The sequence below is a fragment of the Rhinichthys klamathensis genome, unplaced genomic scaffold (genome assembly GCF_029890125.1).
Source record: "Rhinichthys klamathensis goyatoka isolate OS25496 unplaced genomic scaffold, OSU_Roscu_1.1 h1tg000485l_1, whole genome shotgun sequence".
In the NCBI taxonomy this organism is placed as follows: Eukaryota; Metazoa; Chordata; class Actinopteri; order Cypriniformes; family Leuciscidae; genus Rhinichthys; species Rhinichthys klamathensis.
The window spans coordinates 1,555,675-1,571,030 of record NW_026606972.1 but is presented as its reverse complement, the minus strand read 5'-3'; the positions used below and the strand labels follow the sequence as shown (position 1 = coordinate 1,571,030).

Sequence of the window (15,356 nt, the reverse complement as noted above, 5' to 3'; positions counted from 1 at the left end):
TGTGGAAGGGGTTTCTTTCTTCTCAAGATGCTCTGCTAGTAGAGTTTTAGATTGAATACCTTCTGTCCTTCCCCTCTGACCTGTGGAGGCTGGTGTTTTCTGACAGGTCTGGAAAGCTGAAGTTAGTGCAGGCGTTTTGTCTATGCCTCTGACCTCCCAAAGGCAAGACGAGGATCTGAAGGGCTCAATCTGATGGAAGGTTAAGTGTCACGTTCGCTGGCTGTGAGGTCTTGCTACTCAGCATCTGTTCTTCCCCTTGAGTTTCCTTGCCCTCTCTGTGTGGAACATATATGCACACATGCTTGTGTGAAAGTGTCTGGGCAGATACAGCCATCACTGCTGCACATCAGGGGAAGTGGTGGAGCATCTGTGACATTTGACCTTTAATCAGGACTCTGCATGTAGCCAATTGCCACTCTTGCTGGCACATTTGCAGGTGTGTTGCCAAATCCTTCACCCTTTGACATTTTTATATAGACGTTTGTGATTTAGGGTATTTGTTATTAGTAATATTTAACTTTTTTCAAAATATTGTTCATTTCAGCATTTATGCTACTGTTCAAGTTTGGGGCCTGTAAGATTTACATATTTTTGTAAGAGGTTTTATGCTCACCAAGGCTGCATTTACTTGATACAGTAAAAACTGAAATATTGTGAAATGGTTGCGATTTAAAGTAACTTTTATTTAAATAAGTTTTAATATGAAATTTATTTCTGAGATGGCAAAGGTGAATTTTCAGCATCATTACGCCAGTCACATGATCCTTCAGAAATCATTCTAAAATGCTGATTTGCTGCTCAAACATTGTGCTAATTTATTTTGTGGAAACCATGATACATTCTTTCAGGATTCTCTGAATAGAAAGTTCAAAATAATATTTTTAAATGATTGTTGTAACGTTATATTAAAATTGCTCTTCCAAGCTTTATAATGGTAGTGAATGGTGGTCCTCATTTTGAAGTCCAAAAAAGTGCATCAACCATCATAAAAGTAATTCATACGACTCCAGGGTGAACTATCCCTTTAATACATTTTTAAAATCAAAATCTGTACTTTAACAATAATGCAAAGTATACAATACAATTTATTAACTAACATTTACAAAGTTTAATACATGTTGTCAAAAATGTATATCTAATTTCTAGTTCATGTTATCTATGCATTAACTAATGTTAATGGATGGCATCCTATTGTGTAGTATTACCACGTTATCCAACACTTAAAGCATACTTAATTACTTGTAGCTTTGCAGGTTAACCGGTTAGCTTAGCTTATCCGGTTAGCTTAATAATCCACTAAGAGACTATTTGACTAAATCACTGACTGTTTGTGGCTTCAATTTTAATTTAATTCAAATGAATTCAAATTAAAATAAGCAGTCAAGGCTACCTAGATGATGATTTTTCACACTGTTTTTAGGAGACGTTTTTCCAGATATTCCAGCATTATGCACTTAATTTTATTTTATACATCTACATCAAAAAGCTGCATTTTAGGATCTCTAATTGGATGCCATAAAAATAACCAAGCTTATTTGGACAAATCGAATCTTTTCTGGATCAATGGAGGGTGGGATTTTGACCATTTGCCGGAATTGCACACAACATGGGAACATCGCAAGGTTCTGTATATGGGGTGCACAAACATTCAAGCTTCATTAGACTACATAAAGAGACTGTCACTTTCTTGTGGTCGCTCAATTTCTTCAAGACTGACATTAGTGTCCTCCCAACCCCGACCTCAACCTTCCTCCGTATCACTCAGAACAAGCCGTTGACTGATTTGTGTTATTTCTGAGGAGTTTATTTCTGTCCTCTCACCATCAGGTCTAATTATTCACCCTGAAAACAGAGAGCAGAGCCGCCCATCTATTTCTGCATCCCTCCATTTCTTCCATCTATTTGTCTCTACTTTCCCCAACGGAGAACAGACACCCTCCACCCCCACCGTGCTTAATTGTGCATATCGTCATTGGAGATATTTCAATTAATTTGGTCATTTGTTCCTGAGTGTGTCTTTTGTCTTTTCCTTCCTCCATTTTTTCCCTTTTGCAATTATCTTTCTTCCTATGAGGGATTTCGGACAAAAAAAAAACTACCTTTTTTTTTTTCTCAATTTAAAAAAAAAAATCTGTTTTTCAGATGCATTTCCTCCTGATTGACTCAGCTCTCTTTCTTGGTTGTATGTGATTTGATCATGAAGGCTGGCATGTTTCGTGAAGCAGTTTGTTTTGAGGGTTTAAGAGTAAAATTCAGCTGATGGTTTGAGTTGAAAATTATCCCAATTTTTCAGTCGCAGGTACTTTGGGATCTGGTCTCCTGGCACAGGTCCTTCTGAAGTTTCTAGTGTTTGTGGAAACTGTTTTTCTGTCAGAAAAAGGAAAACACTGACAGTACTAGCGGCTGTAAAATGCAAATATGTCAGATCTTTAGCAGTTCAAGAGGTTATTGACTTTACGACACAGGGCATTATGTCATAAACTCACCAGTTTAGATTGTGTTTGGTTACCTGCAGGCCTTCCTCTGCACTCGAAATTTGTATAATTTTATTGCTTGCATGTTGAGATCTCATATCTGTGTGGATCCAAGGGGTCAAGGTTTGGATAGTTAAATGCTGGTTCTAGATGCCATAACTTAGTGTTTCTTCAAGTTTTAACTTTGAGGATCTTTAGAAATGAAAATTCTTTCTCCTCTTATTCTCACTACTTTATTTTATTTGTCAGCTACTATGTGCATCACAGGATAAATCTGTACATTGTGGTAGAAATTTATTTTCAAAGACAAAAATACAGTCATTTCTACAAATTATATTGTTCAATACACTGAAAAACATTATATGATCAATAACTTATGACAACATAACTTTTTTGATGAGTTAAATCAATGTAAATACAAGCAATTTATAACTTGTCATAAAAGATTCAACTTGAATTTTTTTTAAGTCAGTTTAATGTAATTTAGGTTGAAGAGACTTAAACATCCAAGTTGATTGTACTTAAACAAAATTTAAGGCAGCAACTTTTTTTTTTACAGTATAGCCTTTAAATACATTTAAATACATTTTACAAGCTCTTTTAATAGGGACAGCATTTGGTGGTTAAAAGATTGTGTGGTGAAAACAATGCCAGGTGGTTTTTTTATTATCTTTTTATACAGTTTATTAATTATTACTTGTTAATTTTTACACAATAAATATTGAAATTGGGTTGTTTATTTGACATTGTTTAGATTATTATAGATTTAAAAGTAATTCATGGTTTTTGGCTCGGGGACAAATTTGACCAAGATTTGAAAAATGTGTGATGAAGGCAATGCTTCAAAAACTCTTTTATTCATATCTCGTTGAAAAGTATACATTTTAAAGCAATCTCTGGGATTTCAAATTTTTCAGAGTTAAGCAACTTGAGCGGCCATGAGTAAAGATGGTGGAATCTTAGGTTTAGTATAGTAATTTATATAATTAGCATTATTTAAAAACAATAGAAGCCCATTCAATTGTATGTTCACATTTAGATGTATAATTAAACAAGTGTGCACAAAGGAATACCTTTCCTATCACATCTCTTCATTAGATTGGTTGTGTGTGTGTGTCCATACAGACAGTTAGATTCTCCACATGATTGTTGCATGAATGAGCTCAGTACTAAATTAGACCACAGATCGTAGCCGTCCAATCAACAGGACCCTCTGCCTTCAGTGGTTGAAAGGCCAGACAATGCCAAAGCCCCCGATGAAAGGAGGAAAGAGAGACAGGATAGCTTCCTGTCACTCAACCCTCCATTACAGCACACAGTTCCCTATTAGTGTTGCTATGGCAAAAGCCTCTCCACCCACAGGCGCGCCAGCAAAGGTTACCGCATTAAAAGGGCAGAAATGCTTCATTGCTTGCTCTATTTTTTTTTCCGCTCTTTCCTGTTTAAATGCTTCTTTTCCAGCGATATCATCGTGGCTCACGGTGTTGTTGGACTACAACAGATGTTGAAGCAGGCCTGATGTGGTGCTACAGCTTCATGTGCAAAACATAAGCAGGGACTGAATTTGTACTATACAAATATCAGCCATTTCTTTAACCTTTAATCGAATAAACTATTTGACAAGAAGTGTAATGCGAGAATTGGCAAGTTATTGTACTATAAGAAAACCGTGTAACTCAAACTTTTTAGAAAGATTCATTGAAAATGGGCTACAAATAAGTTTTATAAAGATTAAATGCCAAAACTTTTGATGAACATTGAGGTCATGTCAAAAACGGAATTAGGACTGTCCAAGAAACCTTTAAGGGGGAACATTTTTTAGAATATGACCCTTTAAACGAGTGGAAAGAGAGGTTTTTTTTTTTTTTTTTTTTTTTTAAGAAAAATGTTTGTTCATCTCTTGAAATCGAGTACTGTCAAACCCATAGCAATACATCTCTGGCTAGAATAAAGAAGCCCTCTTCAGTCTAGGGTTATTAACCTTCTCTAAAGGAAGGAATTTTAAAACAATAGGCATTTTAACACACTCCCTTGGCTGCAGCTTGTGTTCTTATTGACTAAAGAGCTTTGTTTGGATTTAAAAAAAGGTGAACTGGATGTTGTAGACTTTGGTTGAATTTATAGTGACCCAAAAAGCATCTGGAGTCTTTATTCACACACAAAATTCATGAATTTTGTTGCTTTAGAAACCCATTATCAAACCAAATTGCCTCCGTGACCAAATGATGCTAAAGCTAACTTTATTTCTATAAGCCCAACTGGTCTCTGTTTTTAGTGTCAGGGTTATGATTTTAAATTTATTTAGTTTTTGTTTCTATTTTATTTTCAATTTAGTTGGTTAGTTTTTAGTTGGTTAGTCAACTTGGTTTTTAATTTAGTCTTAGTTTTGTAGTTATTTTACTGTTTTAGGGCTACCAACGTTAATGGTATAATTTAAAATGTTTAACATTCAATTTCTCAGTATAATCTAGTGTTTTCTAGTGGCATTTTGGTTGAATGATTTCAGAAGTTTTTTTTAAAAAAATGTATCATAAACCATAATTTTATTTAAAAGCAATTTGTTTTTGAGCCAAGAAAATGTTTAGTTTGTTTTGATTTGTATGAACAATAATATGGGTGGATTGAAGATAGAATTCAAATACAAATAAGATTTATATTTCAAAGAAATTCTGTTCTTTTAATCTTTCTATAAAAAAAAAAAACATTTAAAAGTAAAATTTAGCAGGATGACTGTTTTCAACATTTATGATAATACATTTTTTCTTTAGCACCAAATCAGCATATTAGAATGATTTCTGAAGGATCATGTGACACTGAAGACTAAAGTAATGATGCTGAAAATTCAGCTTTGCGTCACAGGAATAAATTAGTTTAAAATATATGACCATTTTCACTGTATTTTTGAAACCATTTTTTATTCAAATTCATGCATTAATTTTGGCTTCAAGTGTTCAAATACTTTTTGGGACTTTGCATTGTGACTCATCTCTGTGTCCTGACTCCTAAGGTGCGCTCCCTCCTCTGTTTGCCCTCCTGAGCACCGATCAGAAAGAAAGTTCACTTGTTTGATTTTAGAACAGAGTGCACACAACAGTGTCCTTCCTTCCTGCCTATAAAGAGCAAGAGAAAGCGTGAAAGAGGGAAGACGGCTGTCTTCACATGAAAAAGAAAGAGGGAGGAGAGGTTTGAAGGAGACATCAAAGGGGTGTGTTTCAGTGTGAGATGGGGCATCGGCAGGAGGGCTCTTCCCTCTTCAGGGCGTCTCTGGTCGTGATGCAACTTTGATGAGCTGCATGCTCAAAGCTCAGGTTCTCTGGAGCAGGCCAATCCACGGTCGTGTGTGTGTGTGTACTTGCAAGTTGGATACATGGTGGTGTTTTATACTTTAATTATGAGAAATCGGTCTCTCATATTAAACACCATATATCCTGAACTTATTGAGCTATGGTGCTCTTTCAGGGTATTCAAGTTCTAGTCTGGAACGCAACCCTTTTATTAGAATCAGAAAGAGCTTTATTGCCAAGTGTGCTTGCTCAGCCAAGGAATTTACCTTGGGTATTGGAGCTTCCAGTCTTCACATGTAAATATAATAAGACACATAACATTTAAGAATAAGAAATATTTTTAAAAGTATAGAGACAGATAGGTCTGAATAAACATTTTCAGACAAAGGACATTTACAGTATTGTAAATAACATGAATAAATAGGACTAAATGAATTTGCAAGGATAAAAAGTGGGGAATTGCACTTGCACTTTAACTGTTCAAGAGGGAAATAGCCTGTGGGAAGAAACTGTTCCTGTGCCTTTCACACTTGTGTGAAAACACAGGCGCCATCTTGTGTTTTCAGTTCCATTTCTTCTTGTTTATTGTCATCAAATGCATCAGCACTGCATTATCTGGGTTTCCTTTGTCTTTGGTGCCAAAGCTCCTACTTTTAAGGTCTGGCCTTGGTTGGCCTCAGTCCTGCATCTTTTCAGAAATAGAGAGCTCTGTGGTTGTGCTCTGCTAATTCCTCAAGCAGAGGTAGAACATGTGGAGAAGAAAGCTGCTTTTATCAAGGAGCTTTTAGAGAAGCGAGGAGACCCTATTAAGTTGTTTGATGAATTTAGTTTTCTTTCATGCACTGACGTATTTTTTTGTTCAGGCTGTTGGGCCGGGACATATCGAAGGTTTTTTTTTTCTTCCTTTTTTATTGCTATTATTATTATTCACCATTAGCTTTTACTTCAGATTATTGAGAGACATTTCTCATGCCAAAGCAAATGCCTAGTGATTGCAAGGATAAGGATTGGAGTTTTTCAGTACCAAAATTTTGCTTTGGTATCTTAATGTATTTATATGTAATTGATGCTAAATTGGTGCATCAACCATAAACAGCCAGCGAGTATACCATTTAACGTGAAAAAAGTGAATGTCAACTTACATTTTGTTCATTTTGTCCTCCAACTGTGGCTTATAAGATTTATTTGCATTTGTTCACTCACTTTCAAGTGTGGGGTTTGTAAGATTAATTTTTTTTATATTTTTTTTTTTATAATAAATACTTTTATTCGAGAAAGACAAAAAAATAGATCAAAAGTGACACTAAAGACATTTATAATCTTTCAAAAGATTCCCACTTCATATACATGCTCTTCTTTGAACGTTCGATTTATCGGAGAATCCTAAAAACTATCACAATTTACTCAAAAAAATTAAGCAGCACACATGTTTTCCACAATGATAATAAGAATAGTTTCTGGAGTAATGACGCTGAAAATTCATCACCAAGTAAATGACATTTTAAAATATATTATAATAGAAATCAGTTATTTTAACAGATTTTACTATATTTTCAAATAAATGCTGTCTTGGTATAAGCATGAGACTTTTTTTAAAAAACATAAAAAAAAAATCTTACCAACCCCGAACTTTTGCATGGTAATGTGCATTTTTAATTGATGTTTCTGTATTTCACCACAACTCAAAACTGCTTTCATGATCAAATGGGAGACTGCACAATCCTTCTCTCTCTCTTTCTCATGTGGGTGAGCATAGTGAGAAACTGGTTTCCGAGCTCGAAACTGTGCTTGGTTATATAAGTCCAGACATTTTTATTAGAAGAGATAGGAGATCTCTCTCTCTCTCTCTCTCTCTCTCTCTCTCTCTCTCTCTCTCACTCTCTCACTCTCTCACTCTCTCACTCTCTCACTCTCTCACTCTCTCACTCTCTCACACGCGCACGCACACACACACAGAGTTCTCGGATGCAAACAATTTTCACTCAAAGCTCTAGTGCTGTCACATTGTTTTGGCTGCGATGATCACGAATGGATTGACGTTAATGTCATGAAGAGTGACCCTGTCGTAAAGGAGCCGCAGTGACGCAGGGCATTACTCTGTACATCACATAACAGAGGGTATTGCTACGCTAAGAGCGTGTCATCTGTTTTCAGGCGAGAGAGTGTCTTGTCTGAGTGCTGCACTTTGTTGGTGATTCTCTTGTGGAAAAGTAGTGCGATGTTTTTTGTATTACTAACATGTGCTGTTCTCTATGTGGCAGTGCAGTTGAAGGCCTCGAAGTGCTTTTACAGAGCGCTGCATTTTCTAGGTTTCTTTTGTCTTTAGTGCAAAAGCTCCTGCTTTTACATTCTGGTCTTGGCTGGCTTCAATCATGTATCCATCTTAGATGGAGAAAGGATTCCAACATTTCCTTAATTTTTATATATATATATATATACACACTACCGTTCAAAAGTTTGGGGTCGGTACGATTTTAAATACTTTTAAAAGAATTCTCTTCTGCTAACCATGGCTGCGCTTATTTGATTAAAAATACAACAAAAATCAGTTATAGTATTAAATATTATTCCAGTGTAAATCAGCTGTTTTCTGTGTGAATATATAGTAAAGTGTAATTTATTCCTGTGATCAAAGCTGAATTTTCAGCATCACCAGTGTCAGTGTCTTCAGTGTCAAATGATCCTTCACAAATCAGTATAATATGAGGATTTGATGCTCAAGAAACATTTATTATTATTATCAATGTTGAAACAGTTGTTGGTCTGTCAGTTGTACAGTTTTTTTTTTTTTTTTTTTTTTTTTTTTTTTTTTTTAGGATTCTTTGATGAATAGGAAGTTCAAAAGACTTTTGTAACATTATAAATGTCTTTACTGTCACTTTCGATCAAATTAATTATTCCTTGATAAATAAAAGTATTGATTTCTTTCCTCCAAAAAATAAAAATAAAATTCTCACTGACCCCAAACTTTTGAACGGTAGTGTATATACACTCTTGAACAAAATCTTAAGACCAGGGGAAACATTGCAAGTATTCGCATTTCGCGCTGGTGGATCATAACCGGGTTGTAAGTACTGCTTCAAAATGCCAAAAGAAGAAACAGGAGCAAGAGACAAAAAATAGAGAGTAGGCAATTTATTGAAAACTGCATTTAAACTTAAACAGGCTGGTCATCAGCTGATCAAAAGTTTAAGACCATAGGCATAAAAAGGTAAAATCTGCACAAAAATATGGCTTTCGTGTCATTGATCTTCAGGCAGTCACACTGTCATGATCTCCTGATGGCAAAGGCAAAAAGGCTTTCTCTTTGAACGTGGCAGGATTGTTGAGCTGCACAAGCAAGGCCTCTCGCAACGCGCCATCGCTGCCAAGGTTGGATGCAGTAAGACGGTCATTTTACATTTCTTAAAAGATCCTGAGAATTATGGGACAAAAAAGTCAAGTGGTTGACCCAAAAAAATTTCACCTGCACTGAGCCGCAGGATCCGACGGGTTGTCCGTGAAGACACAGGTCGATCCTCGATCCAAATTAAGGCACTTACTGATGCTGACTGCAGCCCAATAACCATAAGACGTCATCTGCGAGAGAAGGGCTTCAAGAACAAAAAACGTCTTCAAAGGCCACGTCTCCTCCCACGCCACAAACTTGCCCGTTTGGAATTTGCAAGGGAGCACCAAACATGGGACATTGAAAGGTGGAAGAAAGTTTTATTCTCTGACGAGAAAAAAATTAACCTGGACGGTCCTGATGGCTTCCAACGTTACTGGCATGACAAGGAGATCCCACCGGAGATGTTTTCTACGCGGCACAGTGGAGGAGGCTCCATCATGATTTGGGGTGCTTTTTCCTTCAATGGGATAATGGAGCTTCAGGTTGTCCAGGGGCGTCAAACGGCGGCTGGCTATCCCTCTTGACCGAGGGCCCCCGTCTGTGCGGTAATGACTGGCTCTTTCAACAGGACAACGCTGCAATTCACAACGCCCGCCTGACGAAGGACTTCTTTCAGGAGAATAACGTTGCTCTTTTGGACCATCCTGCGTGTTCTCCTGATCTAAATCCCATTGAGAACATTTGGGGATGGATGGCAAGGAAAGTTTACAAAAATGGACGTCAGTTCCAGACCATGGATGCCCTTCGCGTAGCCATCTTCACCACATGGAGCAACGTTCCCAGCAGCCTCCTGGGAACAGTCGCATCAAGCATGCCGAAACGTGTTTTTGAAGTGATCAACAAGAACGGTGGGGCTACTCACTACTGAGTCCTTTTTTGACACTTTTAGTTCTGTTGTAGGTTTATTTTTGGGCTATGGTCTTAAACTTTTGATCAGCTGATGACCAGCCTGTTTAAGTTTAAATGCAGTTTTCAATAAATTGCCAACTCTCTATTTTTTGTCTCTTGCTCCTGTTTCTTCTTTTGGCATTTTGAAGCAGTACTTACAACCCGGTTATGATCCACCAGCGCGAAATGCGAATACTTGCAATGTTTCCCCCGGTCTTAAGATTTTGTTTAGGAGTGTATATACATATCGTACATACATACATACAAATAGTAATATTTGTGTTTATTTTCTATACTAATTGCTATTTAGATTTTATATTCTTGTCTAAAATATTTCCTTAGTTAGAAATTATCTACTGTGATCACGGTCTCTAAACTGATGGCAAAAATGCTTACCCAACAATCATGAACAATTCATTAGTCAAAAAGTGTGGGAACTCTTGATGCAAGTTTATTAATTGTTGTTTTGTCTTTTTGTTTTAACCCCTTTCATCTGTTTTTCTTAGTCTCATAGTTCACACATCCATAAAATGGACATTTTTGGACTGAATCCCAAATTTCCGCGCGTTGGTGGTGGTTTATGCTGGTGTACAGCTGCTGCTGCATGGCATCGGTCTGAACTCTCTCTCAGCTCTGTTTGAAGAACTTTTGGCATATTATGCTGAAGTTCTGGGGTTTTTTTTGTGCAAAAACTTTTTTTAAGTAGAGAAAAGTCATGAGTGGTCTTTTAAGGCTTATTCACATCATTTCAAATTATTTCAGAGATTTTTTTTTTTACCTGGAAAAATGATAATTTTATGACAAGCAATGCTATTAATGATATTGAATAAAAGAAACCAATTTCGGTAACACTTTGCAATAAGGTTCATTAGTTAACATTAGTTAACTACATTAGTTAGCATGAACTAATAGTGAACTGCACTTATACAACATCTATTCATCTTTGTTCATGTTAATTTCAGCGTTTGCTAATACTTTATTAATCTTGTTAACATTAGGTAATGCACTTGTTAACATTAATGCAGTGTGAACTAACATAAACAATGAACAGCTGTATTTTTATTAGTTAGTTCATGTTAGTTAGTAGCACACACACACACACACACACACACACACAAACCCTAGCAACCAATAACACAATATTTATGGTCATATCTTAAGAAATTGGCATTCCAGATAGACAAAAGTAACATAAGCCATAGCAGCAATAATTTAAATTGGTGCCATTCTCTGTGTGAATCACTTCGGTGCAGAAAACCCCTGCAGTCAAAATCTCCTCTGCAGACACACACAGACAGCTGCCTACTACTGTCAGGCCTTTATCACGACTTCACTTGAAGTTATTAGACACGGTGTTCCTGTCTTCAGCCGTCCTCTTTAAATCTCTTCTAGTCCTCTCTTCATTTTCCATCTCTCCCTCCACGGGAGCAGCCAGCAGTGTCTTCTGTAACAGAATGTTCTGGATGTTCCACTCGCTGTGCGCGTGTGACTGATACAGGGTGCAAGTAATGATGTAATTTGATGTTTTACTGTATATTAGATCAGGAGGAATTCAGAAAATATCACCTTGACAAAACACTCATAACCTAGGAGTGTGTATTTGAGAGAGCCTGAAAAAAGAGTTTCATCTCAGAAAGTCGTTGTCTCTTCCTGCATAAAACATGGAGCTGTCAGAATCAGGTCTTGGATGCAGAAACGCTTTTGCGCCATGTGTCATTTGCAGCAGTTATTTTAGAGATATACTGGTGCTATTGGGGTTTCTGTGTGTGTGATTGGCGATAGGCTGTGTTTAGCCTTTCAGAAAATCTTATTAAACCTCTCCATCTTTGGGCAAGAGAGTGACAGCGATTTGTGCATGGTTTTCTACAGCTTCTCAATGGATTCAATATAAAAGTTACAACAGATAGCTGAGTTATATCAAAATAATTACCATTCACTTCTCATTTTCTCATAAACCGAAGCTTTGAATGGACTAACACAAGCTTGCAATGGTGGTTTTTTGAACCCAATAACAATGAAATGTAATGAATTCTCAGAACCAGCAACATCCGACTTGCTTTTGGATTTCCACTCTTCTAAGTTAAATATAAATATAAAAAAAATTAATTGGAGCAATGGCGTTTGGCTTATCCCATGGCGTTTAGGAATCCTTAAAAAAAATCACTATTTCCACAAAAATATTAACACAACTGTGTTAATATATACTGTGTATATAAAAAAATAGCACAGCTGTTTTTAACATTGAAAATAAGGGTGTATTCACACCTGCCTTGTTTGGTTCGATTGAATCGAACTCTAGTTCGTTTCCCCCCTTGGTGCGGACCTTTTGGGCAGGTGTGAATGCAGCAATCGAACTCTGGTGCGGACCAAACAACCGAACCGAGACCCAGCTGAAGAGGTGGTCTCGGTACGCTTCCAAACGAACTCTGGTACGGTTCGTTTACAGTGTGAACATGAACCGACCCAATTGCAAGAAAGCACTGCGCCTTTGAGTTAAAAGGCTTCCGTAGTCGGAGATTTGGGCATAATGGTTTGTGTTATTGTTGTTCAAGTGCGAAAGAGAATTCCATTCCGGCGCGCGCTGTCTGGCCACACGATACTGTTGCGCGTCTTTCTGCACGTCGTGTGTGTGCGTCATTGGAATGGAATGAATGAATGAGTGTGTGCATCAGGACATTCACATACAGCGCGTTCTCTTTAGTCTAATCGCGCATAGATGCAAAAAAAAGCTTTTGCAGTTCATATAATAGTTACAAGGATGACGCTGCGTTAAACTGGACAAACTTAAATCGCAAGCGTTAACATTGACAGCACTTGTTAGCAGTAGCCTATATACAATAAGAATCTCATTATTTGAATGTGTGAACATAGCCCCTCTCTATGAATCAAAACTTTATACCTTATCCGTCTTCTGCGCAGTTTCTTCATATTGCGTTTGTACAGAATATAACACAAAATTAGTAAAATAACAAATATGGCAGTACGAAATATCTCCATGCTGAGCCTTTTTTGCACTTCCTGATTTCCCTACTTGAGAATCCTTCTCCAATGAATGGACGACCTTAGCACACGTGTGGTTTTGTTTACACATTTTGGTTCACTTGCAAAAAGAGCAGTGTGAAAGCGAACCGTACCAAAAAAATAAAAATTATTTGGTCCGGACCAGAGCAAGTGAACTATCGGACTTTCCTGGTGTGAATACACCCTAAGAAACCAAATTGGCATTTTAGAATGATTTCTGAAGGATCATCTCACGCTAAAGAGTGGAGTAATGGCCGCAGAAAATATTGGTTTGCCATCACTGGAATTACATTTTAAAATGTTTCAAAATAGAAGTTATTTTAAATTGTAATAATATTTCACTATACTTTTGATCAAATAAATGCAACCACATAACAGTCTATATTTAAAATAATAGACCGGTTTCTCTGCACTTCCAATGCGGACTGGTATTGTTTCTTTAAATATTAGTCTTTTACTGGAGCAGCGTTACTTTTGGCAACTACTAGTAACTTGGATACAAAACCTCTCGTTTCCGTTCCTGTAGTATTCCATGTCTCCTGTGAAGAACAGTGATATTGAGCACCAGAAAGGAGAGAGTGAGCGAGCTAGCGTGTTAGTTCTCTGCAGGAGCTCTGCTGCAGTCTCCTTTACAGAAGTCACTGAATATTTTGGTAGCTGTAATTGTGGCTGAGGAATACCGAGGTGTTTTCTGATCATCTGCTTGTCTAGATATCTCAGCAGAAACAAACACACTCTGAACTGCATTAAAGTTATAAGGATGTCCTATCCAAGGGCTATAGGAGTAAAAAAATGCCCCATTTCTTTGAGTTGAGCATCTAAATAACTTTGTTGCAGAGTCTATTAGCAATATACAGCATATGTATATTCTACGTAAATGATCACAGGCAGTCTAATTGGTGCAATACTGATTCTGGAACAGGTTTACGCACAGCCACACAAATAAAAACAAAAAATGTGGGGGGGTTTTGTGCGGGTTGTCAATGCAGTTTTCTGGTCAGAGTAAATATTTTCGTTGTGTATAACACGGACCAATCAAAAAGCCCTCTGAACAGTTTCTTGAAGCTGACATCTGTGTGCGCCATGTGACATCTCTGAATCAGCAAGGCTAACAATTGTATGATGGTTCTGATGTAATTGAGGAAGTCAGGGTTGAACAGGTTGAACTGCTGTTTTGTTCGGCGCCTGTATTGAAGCCCCGTGCCGTGCCCTGCAGTGTAACGTCATTTTTCAAGGCCACGCAAGGAGGCGTTGATTGTTAGAAGTCATTACGTCTGTTAAAGAGAAAATCGCTTATACACACAGATCCTTTCATTGAGAGCTGCAAGGAAACAAGAGAAAAAAAAAACAGTTTGAGACCATTTTTATCATAACCTTGGAACTTTTTATAAATGGGATTTCAAATATTTCTCTTCCCAAGGCTGCATTTTGATTGCACATACCTCATTTTCCGAATGCTGTTTTGAGTAGATATAGCAGCCGTTCTGTAGATAATGTTTATTTGCAGATCTTTGTATAACTAATGTAACTTATTTCTTTTACAGGGAGTTCAATGCTTGGTAGGCCTGTGTTATTAAATTATACCATTTGATTAAGAGCTTGTCAAGGTGTAATTAAGATTCTTTTAACACCAACGTTCTGCTCACTTGAGATGGGTTCGTTCTTAATAGGTTTTTCAGGCTAGTTTCTCATGCATGTGCTCTTCAACCAGTTCACAAACGTCCGGCTCTGAAAACACTCCTGTTATTGTCAGAAATCGTGTTCTGCCTTCGAGTAGATCGGACGCCTGGAGCAATTTAAATGCTAATTTTGGGTCCATTTACTGACAATTACCAGATAATTGAGTTGTTTCAGTGTTTTTTTTCCCCTTTCCTTTCTCAGAGCTGGATAATGCCGAATGACTGCTTATTGTATTCGTGTTTTTAGTTATTTTGGGGAATGTGGGAGGATTTCTATTATGATAAGATAACAAGCCTTTTGTACTACAGGGCGTTTTGCAACCTTTTTTCCTTTGCGACTAAATTTTGTTAGAACTCTCACTTGTGCTACTGCCAATTTGCCTATCTGATAAGTTCTCCATTTGTGTTGTGTATGAGATGCATTAAATGACAGACGTGGCAAGAGTGAAACGAAAAACAGCGCTACTCGTTTGAACTGCATGTCACAGGCCATTTATCAGCTTGGCCGAAAAGTGCGAATGTTTACTGACCGGTCTCGATCACGTGACCTCTAAACAGCACTGTCGGATCCAGTAAGCGTTTGAGTTTGGTGCAGTTCTCTGATACAAACCACTTATTT

At 37.2% G+C, this 15,356-nt stretch overlaps 1 protein-coding gene across 1 annotated transcript in view; it reads left to right on the top strand.

Annotated features, from left to right (window-relative positions):
- The window catches only part of snd1 (staphylococcal nuclease and tudor domain containing 1), a 184,096-nt gene that overhangs the window by 50,232 nt on the left and 118,508 nt on the right, over nt 1-15,356 (top strand). The window lies entirely within an intron of this gene.